Source organism: Centropristis striata, chromosome 20 (genome assembly GCF_030273125.1).
Source record: "Centropristis striata isolate RG_2023a ecotype Rhode Island chromosome 20, C.striata_1.0, whole genome shotgun sequence".
NCBI classification, from domain to species: domain Eukaryota; kingdom Metazoa; phylum Chordata; class Actinopteri; order Perciformes; family Serranidae; genus Centropristis; species Centropristis striata.
The window spans coordinates 1,293,103-1,315,124 of NC_081536.1; the positions used below are offsets into that span (position 1 = coordinate 1,293,103).

At 34.7% G+C, this 22,022-nt stretch overlaps 1 pseudogene; it reads left to right on the forward strand.

The window, feature by feature from the left end:
• Positions 1-7,004: 7,004 nt before the first annotated feature.
• Positions 7,005-22,022, forward strand: part of LOC131993867 (uncharacterized) — a 32,868-nt pseudogene continuing 17,850 nt past the window's right edge.

The following is a 22,022-nucleotide window of genomic DNA, read 5'->3' on the forward strand; positions in this document are numbered from 1 at the left end:
TTCAAATTTTGCAGTGTGCATTTGTAACATAGTTAATCAGGTCATTCGTAACGTGATTCCACTTGCCATCTCTGAATAACCATGGGTATTGAACGCAGCATTTTTAATATTAATTCATTTAATTTCACTTTATTTTAGTAGAAAGTTGACAGTGTCTTTTAATTTGATATTTTTCAGAGGGATGCACCTAATGTTAATGTCTCTTACCAGGTATGATTTTTGTATTTTGTGTTGATTGTAATTAGCAATTGCGGCATTCGGACCTTGTGGCTTAATGAGGGATGCACCTAATGTTAATGTCTCTCACTAGAATAAATGGCTGGATGCCGATCAAATGTCCTCGTTTCAACCGTAAATGACACAACGCACGAGAGAGAGAGAGTACGAAGCCGCTACACATTCAGCATTTTTTGTGTTAACTGTTTTTTGTTATTTCTTTGTGTGTGTTTTTTGTATTTTTTTTTATGCTTTTGATGTGTTTTTTGTGTGTTTATTTTAATTGTGTGTGTTTGTCTGTGTGTGTGTGTTTTTTGTGTGTTTTATGTAATTATTTTTGTTTGTTTTTTGTGTTCAAAATGTTGATCCAGTAAGTCAAAATGAAAAAATCAGGTCATATAGGTGAGGTTGTGCTGAAAACAATGATACCAACACGTCATGGTAAAGAAGTCCAAAACTGACAAAATAGCCCCAGACTCCAAAGGGTTAAAGCGTCAGTAAACACTACATGTACATGGAGTTTTTTGTCTAAAGTTTTGGCTTTTCCACAAATTTCCATGTCCAATTTAGTGCATTAACCCTTTTTCAACAAAAGTAAAAAAACACCTCGACCAAGTGTAGCAACATGATTTTACTTTTTTTGCAGAGATTTTTTAAATTTTGCAGTGTGCATTCAGCATTTTTTGTGTTAACTGGTTTTTTGTTATTTCTTTGTGTGATTTTGTGTTTTTTTGGTAATTTTTTTATGCTTTTGATGTGTTTTTTGTGTGTTTATTTTAATTTTGTGAAGGGTTTTTTTGTGTTTTATGTAATTATTTTTGTTTGTTTGTTGTGTTCAAAATGTTGATCCAGTAAGTCAAAATGAAAAAAAAAAGAATCAGGTCATATAGGTGAGGTTGTGCTGTAAACAATGATACCAACACGTCATGGTAAAGAAGTCCAAAACTGACAAAACAGCCCCAGACTCCAAAGGGTTAAAGCGTAAGTAAACACTAAGTGGTAAATTCCATTTCTGAATTGTAAAATTAAAGCAAAAGAAAATGTTGCACTTTATTTATGGCTCTCTTGGATCAATGATGTCTAGAGTTGTGTCTCTTACAGCTGATGGGAGCGATTACATCATAAACTGGACCGGGGCCAGTCAGCCAATAAGATTCAGAATGTAAAACAGAGCGGTGGCGTCTCAGAGTGTTTTATCGATGGATCCAGACTTCTCAGAGCCTTTCAGAGTCTGACGGCTCAGAGGAGTCTCAGTAATACAAAGGTGATTTATTATGGTGACAGAAATCAGCATCAGCAGCTCATTTGTTCACAAGACTGTGGTAATGGAAACCAGCATGACCAGTGTTTGTGTCCTGTGGAACCTGGTCTCACAGGAATCCGTGGAATAGCCACGGAATCACTCAAATTTCCGTGAAACTGACACGGATTTGGCTACAATGCAAGTTAATGCCAGTCATATCCCGTGGCTGTTCCATGGATATTTGTTCCTATTGGTTTGTTCACGGAAAAAACGGAATTTATGTTAAAAACAGTTACGTAAACAACCTAAGTTATGTAAACAATATTTAAAAAAAATGTTATTCACAAACCTGAGCCACGGAAGTTACATAAAAAACGAATTTTACGGAAAAAAAACTGAAGCTACATAAAAAACAAAAGTTACGTAAAAAAAACAGAAGTAACATAAAAAACTAAAGTTACGTAAAAACAGAAGTTACGTAAAAACGAATGTTACATAAAAAACAGAAGCTACGTAAAAACAGAAGTAACATAAAAACAGAAGTTACGTAAAAAAACAGAAGTAACATAAAAAAACAGAAGCTACATAAAAACAGAGGTTACGTAGAAACAGAAATGGCATAAAAAACAGAAATTACATGGCTATTCCATGGATATGTGTTCCTATTGGTTTGTTCCAAGTCACATGACTTTCAAGGTCCCGGCGGTCAGAACAAAAAACATGGCGGACAGTTCTCTCATTTTTAGTGAAAAAAATCAATATTTTGACTTAGTTTCTGCATAAAAATGGATTTTGATCACATTTCTAGCGAGAAATATATGTTTTATTTTCTAACTTCAGTTTTTTTATGTAACTTCTGTTTTTATGTAGATTCTGTTTTTTACGCAACATTTCTTATGCAACTTCTGTTTTGACGTAACTTCTGTTTTTTATGCAACTTCTGTTTTTTACATAACTTCTGTTTTTTACATAGCTTCTGTTTTTCGCGTAACTTCTGTTTTTTTTTACATAACTTCTGTTTTTATGTAGCTTCTGTTTTTTTATGTAACTTCTGTTTTTTTACATAACTTCTGTTTTTACAGGATTTCAAGTTCGTGATTGTTTTGTTTCTTATGTTGAATGTCTTGCGCTTTTTTCTTTTCTTTCTCCCCTAAAATCTTGGGACTAAGTTGGAAATAAGTGTTTTCACTTTGATGTGTCCTTCTGATCAATCAATCAAATCAATTAAACAGTAAAGAGAGAAATCCCAGAGGAGGACCCACCAGGCTAATCCCTCATCTTCCCATAGAGAGCGGTCTCCCTGAGGTCATTCCCAGAGTCTCCTGTTATTTGATCGATTGTTCCTGTTTATTTGCCTGCTGGCCACTAAACCTCCTGTCAGCCCACATCACCGTCCTCCATCCTACACTGTAAAAAATATTCTGTTTAATTTACGGTAAAATACCGGCAGCTGTGGTTGCCAGAACTTTACCGTAAAAAATACAGTGAGTGGGTTTTCTACTGTAAATTTAAATGTAAACATCAGCTAAATCTGTCATTTAGACTGAAAAATCACTTGCCATTTTATCCCTATTGTGTCTCTTTTTGGTAATTTTGTGTCTCATTTGATAATTTTACGTATTTTTTTTGGTCATTTTGTGTCTTTTTTTGATAATTTCATGTCTCTTTTGGTCGTTTTCTGTCTTTTTTTTGGTCATTTTGTGTCTTTTTAGATAGTTTTGTGTCTCTTTTGGTCATTTTGTGTCTTTTTTGATGGTTTTGTGTCTCTTTTGGTCGTTTTCTGTCTCTTTTTTTGGTCGTTTTGTGACTCTTTTGGTCATTTTAGGTCCTTTGTTAGGTCCTTTGGTCTGCTATTATTTTTAGGGTAGTTATGTCCTTGTGACATTATGATATTTCTCCATTCATTTTAAATGAAAAATCTAATATTTTTTACAGCAAAACTGTGTTTTCTAAAGTTTATGACAGAAAAAAGTAAAAGTTTTGTGCTATTCTTTGATTTACGGTAATTAAAAGTATCTACTACGGTGATATTACATTTTTAATTTCACGCCCTATTTCTGATATAATTTGACAGTGTTTTACTGTAATTTCTACAAACATTTTTTACAGTGTACCACCACCCACCTCTACACCTGCTCCTCAACCTCCTGATACCTTCCCGTTTCCACCTACAATTTGTCAGATTGTCCATCCAAACTAAAGCTCTCTGCCTGCTACTTTATGCACCTTTGCACTTCTGATATTGAAATAATGGCCCGGGGCCAAACCTGACCCATGACAGGGAGCCAGGCTTCCTGCCAGACATGTTTTTATTAACAATGAGAATAAACTGAGGTGGGACTTTGGGTTTTTGGTTGTTTTTTTTGTACTTTGCATGTAAATAAGGTGCCAGGGTGCATGAGACAGAGCTTGTTTACTAAAAAAAAAAAAAAAAGGTTGTTTATTACCTGGCCCCTGGCCTCCAGTCAGTTTGCAGTAGTGGCCCCGGGCAAAGCAAGTGGAATATCTATGATCTAGAAACATGCTATGAAATACAAAATTCCACTTTGCAACTCACAAAATGTAGAATAAAGGTGTTTTTTCAAAACCCCTTTATGAGAACAATGGCTTGACTTCTGTGTCTCAAATCAAAAGACAAAAATGACCAATTATGATTATGCATTTACTACAAACTAATAGATTTAATCAGGGTTTTGAAGGTTATCCAAGTGAGATATGATGCAGCAGAAACCTGATCTAAGTAGCCAAAATGTCTCAGACCAACAGTGGCCTTATGACTGGACTTCTGCTGGACTTATGATGAAATACCTCCCAGGACTCTGATCCAATTCCTGCTGCCAAAACTGGCCCAAAGCTGGCAGAAAATATGAACTACATGGATCATAGCTGGCTAACATTTGGTCTGAGGTTTCCAGGAAACAGATGAATGTGTTGAACCGAAGCTACAGTGTCTTCATTATTCAAAGAGGCCAATAAAAGAAAAAGTTTTCATGGGGCAAGATCATTTCACTTGTTCTCCTAATGGATATTTGTATGTCAAACGGAAACTATCAGAGTCCTTCTTTTGAGAATTGGGGGTTATGGGCAGTGAATGTTTAGCAGGTGAAGAATAAATGTCACATAAAAGTGGTGACATCATCTGAAAGCTGTGAACCTATAGATTAATTTCATGCAGCTCAGTACTGTGTGTCAAGTGGTTCTGGTCAAAAACGAATTGACTAAATTAGGTAATTATTTATATATTTAAACCTATTCATGTGTAGAAAGGGTCATAACATTAATATTTTGCTTTCTGAAGTCCATTCCGTTGTTAAACTATGTCCCATAAGTTGTTACAGCAATTTTGGGTTGATACTAGTGTTGTATTACTCGAGATTGGTCTCACTGCAAAAAAGCCAACTTGTATTTTTTGGCCTAAAACAGTGATTTAAGTTGGTAAAACTTGGAAATATAAATGATTGACATTTAGGGCAATAATGTAAGTTAGCACAACAAAGGAAGCCAGTTGTCTGCTCAAAAACAAGTTGGTGAGTTGTTGTTACTTATATCTTTAAGTTGGGGTTCACAACAAGGGACAATAGTTCTGATAACTCTTATTTCTTTGTTGGGAAATGCGGGAAAGCGGTGAAATTTGGTCATTAGCGAAAGCTAGCGGTTAACTGATGCTAGCAGCTAACTGATGCTAGCGGCGCTGCTTGTTACAGCTACTAGAGTAGCCATTAGCGTATCAATGCTAACTCAAAATTGTGGTCACAACATTAGCTGACATTTCATAGCGGCGTTACAATCGTGCCAGAGAAATTCAGAGTTGAGCAAACTCAAAAACAAAACTTAAAATATTTAGTTTAATTGTCCAACTTAAAATTTTTATCGAAGTTTGTTGCCTTGAAATTTTGAGTTCACCCAACTTCTCTTTTTCTGCAGTGCTTGAGAACACTTTTTGAAGGTCTCTGTCTCATCTCGGAATCAACTGCATTTTTACTCGGTCTTCTCTCGGTCTCGGACAAAGCGGACTCAGGATTTTATTTCAATACCGGTCAAGTCAGAACTGTGCCTTTTTGGATTTGGTTGTTAATATCATTACTGTGATTTTGCATAAATCGTTTTGTTTCGAGTACAACCAATAACCTGACTCATGTATAATTTGAAATTGTCGTCATTGTTAACAAGTGACAGGTAAAGAGGCCGTGAGAAGATGTCAGAAATAACATTTGATTATCTGAATCTCAAAGATTTTTTGTGCACAACTACCAAAACAACAACACAGCAACTTGTGAATTCTGCAAAGCAACATTAACGGAGACAGCTGGGACTGGTCTTGACTGGTCTTGACCCGGTCTCGACCCCTCCAAGTCTTGGTCTAGTCTTGGTCCCGATACATCGTGGTCTTGGTATTGACTTGGTTTCGGTTTAGGTGGTCTTGACTACAACACTGGTTGATACCATTTGTTACACACATGTAGTGCTGAAATATGCCGTTTTATTCATATCAAGAATGTATAAAAATGGTCTAAGTCAGTAGTTCTCAACCTTTTTGAGTCCCCCAATTTTTGCGACCCCCAATTTAACATGCATGCTGTCCGCGACCCCCGCTCACTGAACAAAATCTCACACGCACAGTTCAGATCACCCAAAAAAAGAAACAAAATGACCAAAAAAAGACACAAAATGACCAAAAAAGACACAAAATGATCAAAAAAGACACAAAATGACCAAAAAAAGACACAAAATTACCCCAAAAAGAAACAAAATTACCAAAAAAGACACAAAATGACTAAAAAAAGACACAAAATTACCAAAAAAAGGAAACAAAGTGATCCAAAAAAGACACAAAATGACCAAAAAAAGACATTAAATGACCAAAAAGACTAAAACACATTAACACATGAACACTTTAACACAGTGGAGACAGAGCTGACTTCCAAAATGATTTGGCGACCCCCAGAAATCATCTCGCGACCCCAATTGGGGTCCCGACCCCAAGGTTGAGAATAGCTGGTCTAAAAGACATGGAGAAAACTAAATTGCATATTATCAGCATAAAGGGGTAAAAAAAAAGGTAGGTATGTTTGTAAAGAGGAGACTCTGGAACACAGAGAGCCTATTTTCATTCAGATGAAGAGGTCACATGACCGCTTAGAAAATTGCCAAAATAGCCTAAATTTGCAGCGTTTTTTCCAACAACTTCCTGACACAATATCCTGGCATGCTTGAAGTCTTTAGATTCCTTAGATCTTCTAGTGTCATATTATATCAGTATCTCCTATATTCCTAAAATTGAGCCCGCTGCACCTTAAAAACGGCGGAATTCTTAGAGGTTAAAACAAATATTTATGATTTTATCCATTGTTTGGAAATTATCTTGCTTACTAGACTAGTAAATGTGTCCTTCCCACTTTAAATATTCATAATAACACATAATGTCCAACAGATACAGAAACACACACAGATGAGGAAACAGGGCTGTGACCCATAATTGGGACCCAGTGTGTATCGGGTCTGGCTGACCTATGGCGTCTGGACGGGATTGTTCTGGAGCAGAACCATGACGGAGCTGGAAGGTCAGCGTGTGGACAGTAGTCCGTCCTCGGGGGAACGGGGAATACTGGCAGATGTGCCCCAGAAAAAAACCCAGAAAAAACTCCCTGTGAGGTGTCAATAGTTCCCGGAGTTGACAGTTCCAGTATGAAGCTTTAAAAGTGTAGCTCAGGGTCGAGTCCCAGCGGGGAACGTCCTCAGAGAATATCTGAGTTAGCGAAGCAGCCAGAAAGGCTCTGGGAGGCTGAGGCGCTGGAGCGGAGTGTTTAAATGAGCAACAGCAGCAGATGAAGCCACACTGTAAAAGAAAAACTGTTTAATTTACGGTAAAATAACTGCAGTAACTACACAAAAGGTAAAACTGAGAAAAACTGCTTTAAAGTTTTTCTCAGTTTTTTTACTGGCCAGCCAAATGGGTTATAGGTAGGTAAGTGATACAACACTTATTTCTACATGTATTGATGATGATGTAATTTTTATGCCCAAAAATCATGCGGATTTATTTGACCTTTGACCCCAAAATGTAGTTTCTGCACTCTGGTTTTGCTGTAAAAGCTTCTAATAGTAATGCAGAAACAGAGTTCAGTTACTACAATGTTGTTGTCTTCTTTCAGCTTTTATATTTTGTTTTCAGTGAATAAACATGTTCAAATTGAATTTGTTTGAAGTGTATTTAAAAGTGTTTAACAACTCCATTCAAAGATTTGTGTATTTTAGACTTAATATTATAAAGAAATGTTATATTTTAGTCTTAATATAATTTTATCTCACTTTTTTTACTTCATCACTATATAGATAATAATTTCCCTTTCAAATAAACTTATAATTTCTATTATTTTTATGTTTAAATTAGTATATATATATCCAAAGCAGACCATGGTAAGTGCAATTACTGCTCAGTTTTGAGTTGGATTTTGTGGTTTTTATATCATCATTCCTCTGAAATAAAGCAAAATTGAAATCTAAAACTTTGTCACAAGATAAAACAGACATCAAGGAGTTCATTTTTAGTTATAACTCAATTTCAACCAAAAATGTAGTTACTGCAGTTAGACTTTGTAGGGCAGTATGGTTGCCAGAACTTCACCGTAATAAATATAGTGAGTGGGTTTTCTACTGTAAATTTAAATGTAAATATCAGCAAAAACTGTAATTTAAACTGAATAATCACATTCTTTTTAGGGTAATTGTGTCATTGTGACATCATGGTATTTATCCATTAATTTACATGACAATTACATATTTTTTCAGCAAAACTGTGTACTTTCTGCAGTTTTTTGACAATGAAAGTTAAAGTTTTGTGCTATTCTTTGATTTACGGTAATTAAAAGTGTCTAATATGGTGACATACAATTTTTAATTTTACGCCCATTTTCGGATGCAACTTGACAGTGTTTAACTGTAATTTCCACAAACATTTTTTACAGTGCACATTCAGAAGCGTTGTATTGACTTTATGCTAGGAACATGCTAATGCTGGTTCCCCTATAGTCTTATACATCAAATGGAAGTATAATTATAGAAGGTTAACCCTTTGATGCACAGCATGGGTCTAAAGTGACCCGATATGTTTTTAAGTTCTACATCTTTGCAATAAATTATTTTCATCATTCAGTATCAGGTTTTCCTCAATTAGTTTGTTTTTGATCATCATACATCCTAATTTTATGTTTTCCTTTATTCATTTTTTTAAAAATTCCCTTTTTGTGTCACTACTCTTCTAATGCACAACATGGGTCAAAAATGACCCATATCCATTTTTTAGCTAAGTAGCTTGCTAAGCTAACTACTTAGCTAACATCTTGGCTCAGTAGTTAGCTAAGTAGCTTGCTAAGCTACCTGCTTAGTTACCTTCTTGGCTAAGTAGCTTGGTAAACTAACTAATTAGCTAACTTCTTGGCTCAGTAGTTTGCTAAGTAGCCTGCTAAGCTAACTGCTTAGTTACCTTCTTGGCTAAGTAGCTTGCTAAGCAAACTACTTAGCTAACTTCTTGGCTCAGTAGTTAGCTAGCAGCTTGCTAAGCTAACTGCTTAGTTACCTTCTTGGCTAAGTAGCTTGGTAATCTAACTACTTAGCTAACTTCTTGGCTCAGTAGTTAGCTAAGTTACTTGCTAAGCTAACTGCTTAGTTACCTTCTTGGCTAAGTAGCTTGCTAAGCTAACTAATTAGCTAACTTCTTAGCTCAGTAGTTAGCTAAGTAGCTTGCTAAGCTAACTGCTTAATTACCTTCTTGGCTAAGTAGCTTGGTAAGCTAACTACTTAGCTAACTTCTTGGCTCAGTAGTTAGCTAAGTAGCTTGCTAAGCTAACTGCTTAGTTACCTTCTTGGCTAAGTAGCTTGGTAAGCTAACTAATCAGTTAACTTCTTGGCTCAGTAGTTAGCTAAGTAGCTTGCTAAGGTAACTGCTTAGTTACCTTCTTGGCTAAGTACCTTGGTAAGCTAACTACTTAGCTAACTTCTTGGCTTAGTAGTTAGCTTAGTAGCTTGCTAAGCTAACTGCTTAGTTACCTTCTTGGCTAAGTAGCTTGGTAGGCTAACTACTTAGCTAACTTCTTGGCTTAGTAGTTAGCTAAGTTGCTAAGCTAACTGCTTAGTTACCTTCTTGGCTAAGTAGCTTGGTAAGCTAACTAATTAGCTAACTTCTTGGCTCAGTAGTTAGCTAAGTAGCTTGCTAAGCTAACTGCTTAGTTACCTTCTTGGCTAAGTAGCTTGGTAAGCTAACTGATTAGCTAACTTCTTGGCTCAGTAGTTAGCTAAGTAGCTTGCTAAGCTAACTGCTTAGTTACCTTCTTGGCTAAGTAGCTTGGTAAGCTAACTAATTAGCTAACTTCTTGGCTCAGTAGTTAGCTAAGTAGCTTGCTAAGGTAACTGCTTAGTTACCTTCTTGGCTAAGTAGCTTGGTAGGCTAACTACTTAGCTAACTTCTTGGCTTAGTAGTTAGCTAAGTTGCTAAGCTAACTGCTTAGTTACCTCCTTGGCTAAGTAGCTTGGTAAGCTAACTAATTAGCTAACTTCTTGGCTCAGTAGTTAGCTAAGTAGCTTGCTAAGCTAACTGCTTAGTTACCTTCTTGGCTAAGTAGCTTGGTAAGCTAACTACTTAGCTAACTTCTTGGCTCAGTAGTTAGCTAAGTAGCTTGCTAAGCTAACTGCCTAGGTACCTTCTTGGCTAAGTAGCTTGGTAAGGTAACTACTTAGCTAACTTCTTGGCTCAGTAGTTAGCTAAGTAGCTTGCTAAGCTAACTGCTTAGTTACCTTGTTGGCTAAGTAGCTTGCTAAGCTAACTAATTAGCTAGCTTCTTGGCTAAATAATTAGCTTAGCAAGCTACTTAGCCAAGTAGTTAGCTATGTCATAATACAAAAGCTGCATAAAGTATGAGAGGCACAATGAAAATAATGATCAGTTGTTATCAAAAACAAGATATTTAAAGAATATTTAGAATATTCAATCGTAAAATAAGTTGATATCAAAAGATAGAGCACAGAAACACACAGCAGCATTAAATAACATGGGAAATGAATGCGGGTCATTTTTGACTCGTGTTGTGCATCAAAGGGTTAAAGACTTATAAGGATTCAGCAGATTTAATGGAGTTTGGAAGTTCGTTCCACCATTGCTTAACTTTTTGTAGGTATAACTACTAACAGTTAATGAGAACAGTATTATTATTATTATTATTAATGAGGTAAAGGTTCAGGCACAAATCTTTCTTTTTTGTTCTTTTCGTTGATTATTTGATACGTCTGTTTCCATTCCATTGTGTTGCAATGTAAAAACTGATATTTACACCCTTTGTTTTTTCTTTTTTTTTAATGTGACATTTCCTGTGCACACCAACAGGTGGATATCAAGATCTCACCTGTCTGCATTGTTATAAATACCACTAGAGGTTAGTGAGATAATGTTTGTAGCTTTGGTGAACTGACATTTAAAATGTCTGGTTGAAGGACACGGCTGCAAACATTAAAAATATACGACTCACACTTCTGTTCAAAAGTTTTGGGTCACTTAGAAATGTCCTTATTTTTGAAAGAAAGCAAAATATTTAAAAATGTAAATAATGGACATAAAGTCTAGAGACATTGTTAATGTGGTAAATGACCATTAAAGCTGGAAATGGCTGATTTTCTTATGAAATATCTGTTATATATTAATATTATTACATTGTGTTAATCCACATTTATAGTGTTGAATGGCTGATTGGTCATTAAAACGCCTGAGCATTAAAAAGCATACAAAGTACAAAGACAAAGAGGCCACCAAGGCTGAAAAGTGAAGCCAACGCCAATAACTGCAATTCTTCAACTGGCCACTAGAGGCTGGCTCCAAAACGGAGTCAGTCCCCCCAAAAAACCCCAATTTACTAACTTTACAGCGGAAAAAAGTTTACAATCTGGTACAAAAAATAGTTTTGGAGATTAAAAAATTACTAAAAAAAAAGACACAAAATGACCATAAAAGACACAGAATGACAGAAAGAATTACTTAAAAAAAAGACACAAAAAAGACACAGAATTACCAAAAAAAATACACAAAATTATTTTTTTAAAAAGACACAAAATGACACACAAAAAATACACAGAATTACTAAAAAAAACCCCAAAATTATTACAAAAAGACACAAAATTACCCAAAAAAAGACACAAAATTACTAAAAAATAGCCACAGAATTACCAAAAAAGACACATTATTAAAAAAAGACACAAAATTATTTTTAAAAAGACACAAAATGACCCAAAAAATACACAAAATTACTAAAAAAGACACAAAATGACAGAAAGAATTACTTTTAAAAAGACACAGAATTACCATAAAAAGACACAAAATTATTTTTAAAAAGACACAAAATGACCCACAAAAAAGACACAAAATAATTTTTTAAAAAGACACAAAATTACCCAAAAAAAGACACAAAATTAAAAAAAAAAGACACAAAATTACAAAAAAAAAAGACACAGAATTACCAAAAAAGACAACATTATTAAAAAAAAGACACAAAATTATTTTTAAAAAGACACAAAATGACCCCAAAAAATACACAAAATTACTAAAAAAGACACAGAATTATTACAAAAAGACACAAAATTACAAAAAAAAAACCCATAAAATTACCAAAAAATAATTTTGGAGATTAAAAAATTACAAAAAAAAGACACAAAATGACAGAAATAATTACTTAAAAAGAGACACAAAAAAGACACAGAATTACAAAAAAAAGACACAAACTTATTTTTAAAAAAGACACAAAATTAGCCCCAAAAAAGGACACAAAATTACAAAAAAAAGACACAAAATTACAAAAAAAGTCAAAATTCAAATTACTAAAAGAAAACCCATAAAATTACCAAAAAATAGTTTTGGAGATTATAGGTAATTTTATTGGTGAAGTTTTAAACAACTCAACTGTTAATGCTAAAAGTTGTGTATAATTAAGAGCATGGCTGCTTTGAGCTACCAGCTGCTCCCAGCTCGTGCTCTCTTTGTTATTTTTTATTTTGGATTAACGGGGAGTTCGGAGGAGTCGGTAACCGCCAAGGTGGAGAAGACTGGAGCCTCCCACTTTGAGCTTCATTTGGCCCTCATGAATCCTATTTGTGACCACAGTTTGGAGCGTTGGCTAAAAGGACTGGGAGCAAGCTGTTAATTGGAAAAGAGACCATTTTAAATATCAAAGCTTCATTTCAGATTTTAATTCGTAGTCTGTACTTCACTCCCAGGAAACCATGCCAACTCCAACTCGCTCCTCTTACAATTTGCATACAATGTGACAATGGCAGGAAGTGGAGTTTCTCTAGTCCCAATGGGAGGTCTAATTGGAATCGACATACCCTGTAATCCTGCTATTTTACTTTTAAATGATGATACTCCATTATCTCTTCATTTTCTCAGAGATGACTGATGCTTTTAGGACTGACAGCTCTAAAGAATATGCTAATACAATATTTGTTTTGCTTGCAACACGTAGCTTTGTCAATATCATGAATGTAGCCATTATAATGATGAGGATGATCAGTTTCTCCCTGCACAGCTTTAGAGCAGACACATATAATGCTACATCAGGGGTCTCAAACTCAAATTACCTGGGGGCCGCTGGAGGCAGAATCAAAATGACAAAAAAAAGACACAAAATTGCTATAAAAAAAAGACACAAAATGACCATAAAAGACACAAAATGACCATAAAAGACACAAAATAACAGAAAAAAACTAAATTACTTAAAAAAGACACAGAATTACCAAAAAAAGACACAAAATTATTTTTAAAAAGACACAAACTGACCCAAAAATACACAACATTGCAAAAAAAAGACACAAAATTATTACAAAAAGACACAAAATTACTAAAATAAGACAAAATTACTAAAAAAAAGACACAAAATTACCAAAAAAGACACATTATTAAAAAAGACACAAAATTATTTTAAAAAGACACACAATTACCAAAAAGACACATTATGAAAAAAAGACACAAAATTATTTAAAAAAGACACGTAATTACCCAAAAAAGACACAGAATTACCAAAAAAGACACAACATTATGAAAGAAAGACACAAAATTATTTTAAAAAGACACGTAATTACCAAAAAAAGACACAGAATTACCAAAAAAAGACACAAAATTGCCAAAAAAGACACAACATTATGAAAAAAGACACAAAATTATTTAAAAAAGATACAGAATTACCAAAAAAAGACACAGAATTATGAAAAAAAGACACAAAATGATTTAAAAAAAGACACACAATTACCAAAAAAGACACAAAATTACCAAAAAAAGACACAAAATTACCAAAAAAAGACACAAAATTATGAAAAAAAGACACACAATTACCAAAAAAAGTAATTAAAGGGACCTTCCACACACAACACGGTAAAGTGCCATTCATATAAAACTCACATTAAACTTTCATATCAAGGTGGGGGCCACAAAATATCGTCACGAGGGCCACAATTGGACCGCGGGCCGCCAGTTTGAGACCCATGCTGTACATCATCATTTGGAGCAGGTTTTATTTTTTGGATCAGATTCAGCGAGCACTGCAGTGTCCTGGAGTTGAAGCTTTACTACCAGTTCCTTCAGCTCCCAAAGGTCCGTCTGATCTCACCTTTACTCTCCTCTCTCCTCTAAAGAACTGTGGCTCGAGGTTTATACGTCTACAAAGAGAATTTATCTGACAAAATCTGTTTTCTCAGAAAGAAGGAGAAGGAACCTGTTTGGCCCTTTGGCCAGAGGGAGATCTGACAGAGAGCTTAAATCCTGAAACACATTTAAGCTCAGAGAATCAGATCACAACGCCTCAATTTATGTTTCAGTCTTAAACGCTGAAGAAACAGACTGAAAACAGCTTTCAGGGCTTTAAAACTCTTCACAATAAAAAACAACAACAAGAAGAAACAAAGCATATTTGTAAAATGCTAGTTTTCCCCCCCAATCATCTTATATTAGAAAATATTGTCTTTTTTTTTTTTGCTTTCATTATTTCTGTGTAATTTTTTTTAATGTAAGAGGATTAGGGCCAGGTAGCAGAAAAAAAATCATTATTAAATTCAAGAAAAAGGTCAAAAAGTCGAAGTACAATGTTGAAAATAAAGTTGAAGTACTATTTTGAGAAAATACGTGCACTGCAAAAAAGCCAACTTGTATTTTTTGGCCTAAAACAGTGATTTAAGTGATTTTTTGAACATGCCTTTGTGACTTAAGCAAGATATGGTAACACTTTATTTTGAAGGTGTCTACATAAGAGTGACACAAGCCTGTCAGAAACATGACATGACAAGTATCATGAGCATTAATGTTACTGCAAAGTGTCATTAATGTTCATGACACATTCCATGTCATGTTTATGACACGCTCATGTCACTCTTATGTAGACGCCTTAGAGCATGGGTCTCAAACTCGTGGCCCGCGGGCCAGTTGTGGCCCTCGTGACGATATTTTGTGGCCCCCACCTTGATATGAAAGTTTAATGTGAGTTTTATATTAATGGCACTTTACCGTGTTGTGTGTGGAAGGTCCCTTTAATTACTGTTTTTGGTCATTTTGTGTCTTTTTTGGTAATTGTGTGTCTTTTAAAAATAATTTTGTCTTTTTTTAAATCATTTTGTGTCTTTTTTTCATAATTTTGTGTCTTTTTTTAATAATGTTGTGTCTTTTTTAGGTAACTTTGTGTCTTTTTTGGTAATTTTGTGTCTTTTTTTGGTAATTTTGTGTCTTTTTTTTGTAATTTTGTGTCTTTTTTGTAATTTTGTGTCTTTTTTTGTAATTTTGTGTCTTTTTGGTAATTGTGTGTCTTTTTTTAGTAATGTGTCTTTTTTGGTAATTTTGTGTCTTTTTGTAACAATATGGTGTCTTTTTTTGTGATTTTGTGTATTTTTGGGTCATTTTGTGTCTTTTTAAAAATAATTTTGTGTCTTTTTTAGTAATTCTGTGTCTTTTTCGGGTCATTTTGAACATGCCTTTGTGACTTAAGCAAGATATGGTAACACTTTATTTTGAAGGTGTCTACATAAGAGTGACATGAGCGTGTCATAAACATGACATGGGATGTGCCATGAACATTAATGACACTTTGAAGTAACATTAATGCTCATGATACTTGTCATGTCATGTTTATGACAGGCTTGTGTGACTCTTATGTAGACACCTTCAAAATAAAGTGTTACCATATCTTGCTTAAGTCACAAAGGCATGTTCAAAAAATTACCTAAGTCATTTATTTCTCTTAAGTTACATAATTTACACACAGTGTTATTACTATGCCAATAGCCATCCTTTGTTACATCCTTTTTGAGTGAAATGATCAATAAATGTCATATATTACACTTTTGGTGAAGTTTTTTGTGTTTCCTGCAAAACTTGAAAAAATTAGTTAGGCGATTATTTTAACCCTCTGGAGTCCATCTATTTATTAAAAATACATTTTATTTATATCTGATATGTAGACAAGCTGAGAAAGCCAGTTGAAAGTTCAATCAAAGGAGCTTTCACAGTGTGTCATTTATGTTTCTAGAAAAAATGGGAATTTTCTTACTACAATGAAACTATTACTATTTTTAATTTAAATGCAAATAGACTGTTTTGTAGTTGTTTTTTTCTGCTGTTTTTTTGTGTATAGATGGTAAAAAAAATGTTTGTTTTTTTTAAAAAGGCACGTTTCCATTGACACCTGTGTCTCTTGTTTGTATTTTCGGTTCCTGGCAGCTTTATTCTTTGTTAATTAAAATAAAATGAAAAATCTGGAGCCCTGCATGTGATGTAAGGACAGACTGAAAAATGCTGAACAGAGACAGACATTAATGCAGAGGAAGTTGACAAATTTGCACAAAAGACACAAAACGGCCAAAAAAAGACACAAAATTACTAAAATAAAGATACAAAAAACACAAAATGACTAAAAAAGACACAAAATGACTAAAAAAAAGAAACAAAATGACCAAAAAAAGACACAAAATGACAAAAAAAGACACCAAAAGACACAAAATGACCAAAAAAAGACACAAAATGACCAAAAAATACACAAAATGACCAAAAAAAGTCACAAAATGACTAAAAAAGACACAAAATGACCAAAAAAGACACAAAATTACTACAAAATGACAAAAAAAGACACAAAATGACTATGAAAGACACAAAATGACCAAAAAAAGACACAAAATGACCCAAAAAAAGTCACAAAATGACTATAAAAGACACAAAATGACAAAAAAAGACACAAAATGACTAAAAAAAGAAACAAAATGACCAAAAAAAGACACAAAATGACTAAAAAAAGAAACAAAATGACCAAAAAAAGACACAAAATGACTAAAAAAAGAAACAAAATGACAAAATAAAGACACAAAATTACATTAAAAATGGACAAAATAGCCCAAGACTCCATAGAGTTAAGTTGTTAACCCATTTCTTGTTCCCTGAAAAAGGCCTACTTGTATAATTCTGAAATGTACATTATTTTCCAGTTTTGGTTAAGCTTACCTTTTTTTATTTACCTCTGGCAGTTCACCACTTACCTTTGGACCCTTTCAAGCTGTTCATTTGACTTGAACTGCTTGAATTTCAATAAAAAACTGGAAAAATTGGGGTGTTCTAAAACTTTTGACCGGTAGTGTATATTATATTTCATGCTTTTCTTGCCGTTCTGAACCACAGTCCTCTGCTCAGTGTGAATATGAGCTAGAGGGTCAAAGGTCAAGGCACACGTGATGCAACAGTTCATACTTTGTAAGGGAATCTGGAGAACATAGTCAAGGTAAAACACGTGCACTGCCAGTTCTTGGTGGGAGTATCAGAGTTTTATCTCACCATGGTCATGTGTATGAATGCTACAAGGGCGGAGATGACGTTAGAATGTGAAAGAAAAAAGATGGAAGCAAAGAGTATAAAGCAGCAGACTCTGCTCTTAAAGCAGGCAGGAAGGAAGGAAGACTTTCAGCATAAAAGAGAAGGTCTTTGTGGAAAAAAAGAGAAGTAAAAGTAATTAATTTGAAGTGTCACTTGACTTCCTTGTGTCACATTTTTACATTTTACGTCATCCTCATAACAACTTCACATCCTGCATTTAGCTGCTTTTATTTCCCTTTTAAAACTATCCAATCCAACTTCATCTATAAAGCTCTTTAACCCTTTGATGCACAACACGGGTCAAAATGACTCATATCAACTTATTTTATGATTGAATATTCCAAGTATTCTTTAAATATCTTGTTTTTGATTAAAAAACAGATCATTATTTCCATTTTGCCTCTCATACTTTATGAAGAAAGAAAGTTTTCGTATTATTACATAGCTAACTACTTTGCTTAGTAGCTTGCTAAGCTAATTATTTAGCCAAGAAGTTAGCTAATTAGTTAGCTTAGCAAGCTACTTAGCCAAGAAGGTAACTAAGCAGTTAGCTTAGCAAGCTACTTAGCTAACTACATTTTGCCTCTCATATTTATGAAGAAAGAAAGTTTTCGTATTATTACATACCTAACTACTTGGCTAAGTAGCTTGCTAGTAGTTAGCTTAGCAAGCTACTTAGCTAAATACTTAGCCAAGAAGTTAGCTAAGTAGTTAGCTTAGCACGTTATTTAGCTAAAAAATGGATACGGGTAATTTTTGACCCATGTTGTGCATTAGAAGGGATTTTATTTAAAAAATTAATAAAGGAAAACATAAAATTAGGATGTATGATAAACAAACGACAGTAATTGAATAAAACCTGGAATACTGAATTATGAAAATAATTTATTGCAAAGATATAGAACATAAAAACTCATACATGTCGGGTCACTTTAGACCATGTTGTGCATCAAAGGGTTAAAACAACCACAGGAAGTAAATACAATCAGCATCTACATGACGTCACATCAGCGACGGATTTAACATGGGAGACGCGTAAATTAATTAGAATATCATAGAAAAGTTTATTTATGTCAGTAATTCAATCCAAAAAGTGTAAATAACACATTATATGGATTCATAACAAACAGAACTAGAAAATTTCCTCTGGGGAAATTCTGAAAGGGCCACGGGGGCTACTGCCGGTGTGTGTACACTATGATGAGATTCTTCAGAGATTTCAAACTATGCCCTTTAACCTCAAAATGTGTGTGTGTGTGTGTGTGTGTGTGTAATTAAAATCACATAAAGTTGCTGTGTGTGTTTTTGTGTGTGTGCGCGTGCGTGCGTTTGAAGCATGTGTATGCATGTGTGTGTGTGTGTGTGTGTGTGTGTGTGTGTATCTGTAACTGTAATCACATCAAAGATCAAAGGCAATCAGATCAAAGCAATCAACAGAATTAACTGACACCTGTTAATGTCCTGGAACATTGACAGGTGGAATTTCTGGCCTCGAACAGAAAGCATTTTTGGCAAAACCATAATACCTATCATTGATCCGACTTCACTTTGAGCGTCCTGAGTTCTTCCTGAACGTCTACATATGATTTTTTTTAAGAAAAATGAAAAAATAGCTTTGTTAGAGCGATCTAAAAAAACTGTTCCATCTTCCTTTTTTCAGAAATCTTTCTGCGTTTTTTAATATGGGAGCCAATGAGGCTGTTGGTGGTGTTGGTGGATCATCTGTGCGTCCTACGCCCAAACTATAACTCTGACAGCTTTACCAGAGGATTGTGAGGGAGAAGACTAATTTTCCTACGTTTCTATGTATAAATTATTTCTGTAGAGTGGAATTTGCGGCCTGGAGCGCAGTTTTCAAATTAATTTTTTGACAGTTTTTTCTCTCCCTCTACACTCTGGCGATGATGTCACACACTGTGACACGAACATTCCGTGCAATACACACCCATTATAATCTCAGAATTTCTCCAAAAATGATCATGGTCATTGAACAGGGATTGATAAAAAACTATATGACCTATCGAAACGTGGATTAATACACCGATACACAAGACTTGTGTCTACTGTTTAAAGTTTAAATGGAGTCTCTAGGTGAAATTATGCCGGAGAAGTAGACGTTTAAAAATCTCCAATTATTGTTCTTTTTCACTCATTTTTTGTCGGCCGTCCCATTCACTTCAATGCAAAATTTTGGGCAGTTTTTCGTATTGTGTAGAGAAATTTGATATATAATTTGTCCTGCAACTCTTCAAGTTGTAGGACTAGTAGCGGGACGAAATTGCGTCCGGAAGAGGAAGAAGAAGAAATCCACAGTATAACAGTAGTGCAGCACTGGTCCCTACAGATATTGCTGGATGGGACCAGTGCTCGGTGCGATTGCCCCGAGGCCCTAATTAAACAGAATTTCATGTCTGAATGTATTTAATTTCTTCTAATTATGTAAATGTTAGCCTCTAAAAGTATGTCCATCTATATGACTCAATACTTGGTTGGGGCTGTTTGACTTGAACTACTGGAAATGGACTTTTCCATCATATTCTAATGTATTGAGATGCAGCTGTATATCAATGCAAAATTTCACCTTGAACAAAAATCTTAGATAATCATAACAAACTTCTGTATCACCAATAATGATATTACTGTAATGCAGCTATTCTCAACCTTGGGGTCGGGACCCCAATTGGGGTCGCGAGATGATTTCTGGGGGTCGCCAAATCATTTTGGAAGTCAGCTCTGTCTCCACTGTGTTAAAGTGTTCATGTGGTAATGTGTTTTAGTCTTTTTGGTCATTTTGTGTCTTTTTTTGTGTCTTTTTTTGATCATTTTGTGGTCAATTTGCGTTTTTTTGGTCATTTTGTGTCTTTTTTTAGTCATTTTGTGTCTTTTTTTGGTCATTTTGTGTCTTTTTTTAGTCATTTTGTGTCTTTTTTTGGTCATTTTGTGTCTTTTTTTAGTCATTTTGTGTCTTTTTTTTGTCATTTTGTTTCTTTTTTGTATGATCTGAACTATGCGTGTGAGATTGTGTTCAGTGAGTGGGGGTCGCGGACAACATGCATGTTAAATTGGGGGTCGCGACTCAAAAAGGTTGAGAACTACTGCTTTAATGCATAGCAATAATGAAAAACATGGATGGATTAGTGAATGGATCAGACGTTCTGACATGTAGCTGTGTGTAAACAACAATGCTTGTGTGTGTATTAGTGCATTTGTGTTGGTGCTCTAATGTGTGTGTGTGTGTGTGTGTGTGTGTGTGTGTGTGTGTGTGTGAGGAAGCACTCTGGCATGAAAGTCAGCGAGGGTGAAAATGCATATTCATCAGGCCTCGCAGACAAAAAAACCTCGTGGCATAAATAGCTGCAGTAAGACTTGATCTGTTACAGCAGGACCAACATTTATGAACTCAGCCCTCGGTTATAATGCTTCACAGGGAGAGCACTGAGAGTGGATCCCTGCATATATTTGCATTTTCCTGGGTGTGTGTGTGTGTGTGTGTTGAGTTCAGCAAGGCCCCATCGTTTTTCACCTCCATCTGAACACTTAATTACTTCAGCTGGCTAATCTTTCACTTAATAAAAATCTATTAAATAGGCTGTCTGAGTATAAGCAGGACGCAATTTAGAGCGCCGGGATCAATGGCCCTGTGTTTCTGCTACACGTGGCCGACACAATATTCCGTGCCGGGCACATCAGTCTTACAATTACACTTCCAAACATGTGGAAATGGTAAAAACTGACTCGTGTTTTCACCCTGGTCATTTGCATAATCTTTGTTTTGCTTTTTCTGTGTTTTTGTGATGGTTTTATATTGACTTTAACCCTCTGGAGTCTCCAAAAGCTCCAAATAATCCAGACTTCTTCATCATCCAGACTAGAAAACAAAGCAGCGTGGAGCCTTACTACTAAAATTTACATTTTATGTTGGACTAAAGGACTAAAAAAGACACAAAATGACCAAAAAAGACACACAAAAATACACGAAATGACTAAAAAAAAGACACAAAATCACCTATAAAGACACAAAATGACTTAAAAAAACACAAAATCACCTATAAAGACACAAAATGACTTAAAAAAACACAAAATCACCTATAAAGACACAAGATGACTTAAAAAAACACAAAATCACCTAAAAAGACACAAGATGACTAAAAAAAAGACACAAAATCACCTATAAAGACACAAAACGACTTAAAAAAACACAAAATGACTTTAAAAAAGACACAAAAAAGACACACAAAAAGACACAAAATGACTAGAAATGACTCCGAGTGTCCAAAAGCTCCAAATAATCCAGACTTGTTGCCTCCATCAGACTATAAAACAAAGCAGCGTGGAGCCCTACTGTACATTTACCTCTAAAGTTCTGGCTGTAAACTCCATGAGGCCAGTTTCAGTTTGATGATGATATACCAAGTAAAACTGGAGACAAGCTCAAATAGATTTAGTATCAAATGATAGAACTGGATGGAACCCTCTTATATGGTAGATTTGACACCTTTGGTCACATTTGACACATTTACAATTCTTTATTGAGCATGATAGTGTTTTGAAAGTTAAAAAAAAGATTCAAAATCACATTTTATGTTGGACTGAAGGACTAAACAAGACACAAAACGACCAAAAAAGACATAAAATGACTAAAAAAAGACAGAAAATGACAAAAAAAGACACAAATTGATAAAAAAG